Source organism: Schistocerca piceifrons, unplaced genomic scaffold (genome assembly GCF_021461385.2).
Source record: "Schistocerca piceifrons isolate TAMUIC-IGC-003096 unplaced genomic scaffold, iqSchPice1.1 HiC_scaffold_961, whole genome shotgun sequence".
Taxonomy (NCBI): Eukaryota; Metazoa; Arthropoda; class Insecta; order Orthoptera; family Acrididae; genus Schistocerca; species Schistocerca piceifrons.
In genome coordinates, this window is record NW_025729236.1 from 1,212,501 (window position 1) to 1,217,500 (window position 5,000).

The 5,000-nt window shown below is 57.0% G+C and overlaps 2 non-coding genes and 1 pseudogene across 2 annotated transcripts; all 3 read right to left on the reverse strand.

Moving 5' to 3' along the window:
- Positions 1 to 422, reverse strand: part of LOC124774381 — a 4,224-nt pseudogene extending 3,802 nt beyond the window's left edge.
- Positions 423 to 610: 188 nt separating this feature from the next.
- Positions 611 to 765, reverse strand: LOC124774028. The gene has a single exon (XR_007015025.1). It is a non-coding gene; the product is annotated as a 5.8S ribosomal RNA (ribosomal RNA).
- Positions 766 to 1,117: 352 nt separating this feature from the next.
- LOC124774177 lies at positions 1,118 to 3,026 on the reverse strand. Its single transcript, XR_007015169.1, has one exon. It is a non-coding gene; the product is annotated as a small subunit ribosomal RNA (ribosomal RNA).
- Between the last annotated feature and the right edge of the window lie 1,974 nt (positions 3,027 to 5,000).

Genomic DNA, 5,000 nt, shown 5'->3' on the forward strand with positions numbered 1-5,000 from the left:
GGTTTCACGTACTTTTGAACTCTCTCTTCAAAGTTCTTTTCAACTTTCCCTCACGGTACTTGTTCGCTATCGGTCTCGTGGTCATATTTAGTCTCAGATGGAGTTTACCACCCACTTGGAGCTGCACTCTCAAGCAACCCGACTCGAAGGAGAGGTCCCGCCGACGCTCGCACCGGCCGCTACGGGCCTGGCACCCTCTACGGGCCGTGGCCTCATTCAAGTTGGACTTGGGCTCGGCGCGAGGCGTCGGGGTAGTGGACCCTCCCAAACACCACATGCCACGACAGGCGGCAGCCTGCGGGGTTCGGTGCTGGACTCTTCCCTGTTCGCTCGCCGCTACTGGGGGAATCCTTGTTAGTTTCTTTTCCTCCGCTTAGTAATATGCTTAAATTCAGCGGGTAGTCTCGCCTGCTCTGAGGTCGTTGTACGAGGTGTCGCACGCCACACCGCCAGCCGGCTGTGCACGCTACCGAGAAAGTACCGGTATGCGAACCGCCAGGCGACGGGCGCGCATCGCACGTTTGAGGAGACGCGGCCGGCCCCACAGGCGGCCGCGACACTCCCAGGTCTGCGAAGCGGGGCAAACGCCGCGCGCTTCAGTATACGTAGCCGACCCTCAGCCAGACGTGGCCCGGGAACGGAATCCATGGACCGCAATGTGCGTTCGAAACGTCGATGTTCATGTGTCCTGCAGTTCACATGTCGACGCGCAATTTGCTGCGTTCTTCATCGACCCACGAGCCGAGTGATCCACCGTCCTGGGTGATCTTTTCTCAAGTTTCCGCCGTCTCTTTCGAGACGGTCGCATAGGCGGGAGTGAGGCGTGTGGCGGCCCCTGTTCCAGCGTTCTGTTTCCAACGGCCTCACGGCCGACGGGCGTCGTACGGCTCCACACCGGAGCGGACAGGCACTCGGGCGAAAGTCATTCAAAACCGGCGCCAGGCGCCAGGTGCCGCAGGCCAGCCGCTCCAGCGCTTCAGCGCTCGTACCACACAACATTGCCGCTAGTTTTGAGAGGCACGCGTGGTTCCGCACGCGGCGCACGGCTACGGCGAGCCGTACAGGTAGCGTGTTGCGCGACACGACACGCACATCGAAAGACATGCAGTCTAGTCGGTAATGATCCTTCCGCAGGTTCACCTACGGAAACCTTGTTACGACTTTTACTTCCTCTAAATGATCAAGTTTGGTCATCTTTCCGGTAGCATCGGCAACGACAGAGTCAATGCCGCGTACCAGTCCGAAGACCTCACTAAATCATTCAATCGGTAGTAGCGACGGGCGGTGTGTACAAAGGGCAGGGACGTAATCAACGCGAGCTTATGACTCGCGCTTACTGGGAATTCCTCGTTCATGGGGAACAATTGCAAGCCCCAATCCCTAGCACGAAGGAGGTTCAGCGGGTTACCCCGACCTTTCGGCCTAGGAAGACACGCTGATTCCTTCAGTGTAGCGCGCGTGCGGCCCAGAACATCTAAGGGCATCACAGACCTGTTATTGCTCAATCTCGTGCGGCTAGAAGCCGCCTGTCCCTCTAAGAAGAAAAGTAATCGCTGACAGCACGAAGGATGTCACGCGACTAGTTAGCAGGCTAGAGTCTCGTTCGTTATCGGAATTAACCAGACAAATCGCTCCACCAACTAAGAACGGCCATGCACCACCACCCACCGAATCAAGAAAGAGCTATCAATCTGTCAATCCTTCCGGTGTCCGGGCCTGGTGAGGTTTCCCGTGTTGAGTCAAATTAAGCCGCAGGCTCCACTCCTGGTGGTGCCCTTCCGTCAATTCCTTTAAGTTTCAGCTTTGCAACCATACTTCCCCCGGAACCCAAAAGCTTTGGTTTCCCGGAGGCTGCCCGCCGAGTCATCGGAGGAACTGCGGCGGATCGCTGGCTGGCATCGTTTATGGTTAGAACTAGGGCGGTATCTGATCGCCTTCGAACCTCTAACTTTCGTTCTTGATTAATGAAAACATACTTGGCAAATGCTTTCGCTTCTGTTCGTCTTGCGACGATCCAAGAATTTCACCTCTAACGTCGCAATACGAATGCCCCCGCCTGTCCCTATTAATCATTACCTCGGGTTCCGAAAACCAACAAAATAGAACCGAGGTCCTATTCCATTATTCCATGCACACAGTATTCAGGCGGGCTTGCCTGCTTTAAGCACTCTAATTTGTTCAAAGTAAACGTGCCGGCCCACCGAGACACTCAATAAAGAGCACCCTGGTAGGATTTCAACGGGGTCCGCCTCGGGACGCACGAGCACGCACGGGGCGGTCGCACGCCTTCGGCTCGCCCCACCGGCAGGACGTCCCACGATACATGCCAGTTAAACACCGACGGGCGGTGAACCAACAGCGTGGGACACAAATCCAACTACGAGCTTTTTAACCGCAACAACTTTAATATACGCTATTGGAGCTGGAATTACCGCGGCTGCTGGCACCAGACTTGCCCTCCAATAGATACTCGTTAAAGGATTTAAAGTGTACTCATTCCGATTACGGGGCCTCGGATGAGTCCCGTATCGTTATTTTTCGTCACTACCTCCCCGTGCCGGGAGTGGGTAATTTGCGCGCCTGCTGCCTTCCTTGGATGTGGTAGCCGTTTCTCAGGCTCCCTCTCCGGAATCGAACCCTGATTCCCCGTTACCCGTTACAACCATGGTAGGCGCAGAACCTACCATCGACAGTTGATAAGGCAGACATTTGAAAGATGCGTCGCCGGTACGAGGACCGTGCGATCAGCCCAAAGTTATTCAGAGTCACCAAGGCAAACGGACCGGACGAGCCGACCGATTGGTTTTGATCTAATAAAAGCGTCCCTTCCATCTCTGGTCGGGACTCTGTTTGCATGTATTAGCTCTAGAATTACCACAGTTATCCAAGTAACGTGGGTACGATCTAAGGAACCATAACTGATTTAATGAGCCATTCGCGGTTTCACCTTAATGCGGCTTGTACTGAGACATGCATGGCTTAATCTTTGAGACAAGCATATGACTACTGGCAGGATCAACCAGGGAGCTGCGTCAACTAGAGCTGAGCAGCCGGCCGCCCGGGAGTGTGTCCCGGGGGCCCGCGCGAACACGCAAGCGTCCGCTCAATCATTCTGCAAACAGGAGGAGGCTGAGCTCCCCTGCACAATACACCTCGAAACCCTCTCAGGTCCCGGCGGCGCGCAGCGCCGTCCCAAGTACTTGGTCGGGTTCGAGAGAGGCGCAATCGCCCGGAGTTAGGCGAGTAGACGCTTTCGGTGCGACCACCCGTGCTCCCAACTGAGCTTGCCGCTGCCGACAGAGGCCCGGGAGCGTGCTGTCGTGGCATTGCCGGCGGGAGACAACACGCGCCACCTACGGTGACCGGCAGCTCCAACGCCAGCGCCACAGAAGGACAAAAGCCCCACTTGGGTGCCGAAGCGAACTCTCCCAGCACAGCGCACGCGCCAACACATCCGCACAGCTGCGATACAAACCACCAGCGAGAACCGCTGGGGCGACCGAGCAGCAGACGGCGTCGCGGCGCCGAGCGCCGGGCGGCGGCGCATCCTCAACGCACACAGTCCTCAATCGGACCAGCACACTGAAGATGTCCACCGCGCTTCGCACCGGGCCCGCGAGGACCTACTTTGGCCGCACGGCGCCGCGCGCAGGGTGCGCCGGCGCGCAGCTGCGACGCCTGCCGCGTCCGTCGGCCGGCGCGCCTGCCACTGGCCGCCCCCACCAGCCGGCTGTAGCGCGTGCGCCCACGCACCGCGCGGCCAGCACGCCGGGAGGCGCCCCCTCACCGGCCGGGGACGGTCCCACCCAGCCACCGCCGCGTATCGCTTCACACCCAGATGCCGTTCAGTTTCATCGGCATGGTGGGTATCGCTGGAACAACCGGTTAGTACCTCAACCTATCGTCGCCATCACCGATTCACCCCTAGCGAGAACAACCGCACCACAACGGGTTACCATTTCTTCATTTGCGTAACTTCACCAGCAAACGTAGGCGTCCATCGCCATTAGCAACTTCAACGATTATTGCATGCCTGTGTCAGGTGTCACGCCACACTACGTCTGCCCACATACACGCAACAAAATGTGCACGCCTAGACAATACGTGGAAGGTGGCCCCCGTACGTATGCGATGTCCATTGCTCGAACGACTGTCAACCGGCCTCTGTAGCATGTCGCAGATATGGAACGCGGTGCACCATGCTATCACGGTGTTTGAGGAGAGACGACTAGGTCCGAATACATCAACACACAGCTCATGCTGATCGCCATCCACGGCGTCCGTTCCTCCCACACGTCTCTATGGCGTACCACACTGCAATCCAGCTCTCATAGGGAGACGACACGTAGCTGCGTGCACAATATTTGCACTGTATGGTCCGCCGTTTTTGGGCGCAGTCGTTGTACGGTCACACATGTGCCACGATGTATCATTCAGTACATAAGGACGAATGTGCAGTACAGATTGTGGTTTATGCGTACGACATCAGCGGACAGTTGACACAGGCCGCACCACAACGTAGCCTGAGTACGTCGCATGCGAAGGGCATTGAACATGCAAACTTCTCACCAACCAGCTTGCGAAGGCAGGGGGCAAGGTGGGGACGTGGGGAGGGGTGGGGGGGGGGGGCGGCATGTACGTCCTGCTGCCATCCACATAACAGTGTACAGCAGGAGCATGTGGAAAGTCAGCAAGACTTGCAAGGTGTTTAACATGAAGCGATACACAGGGGAGCGGGCAGTGCGAGTAGCGAACTATATTGCGAGGGTTGCGGGTGGGCAACACTACACTAATTGAACGAGTCGTATAACAATTACAGAGCAGGTTTAGGCGACAACGTGGGTTACGTTAGCGGACAACGTGGGTTACGTTAAGGCACAACGTGGGTTACGTTAAGGCACAACGTGGGTTACGTTAAGGCACAACGTGGGTTACGTTAAGGCACAACGTGGGTGACGTTAAGGCACAACGTGGGTTACGTTAAGGCACAACGTGGGTTA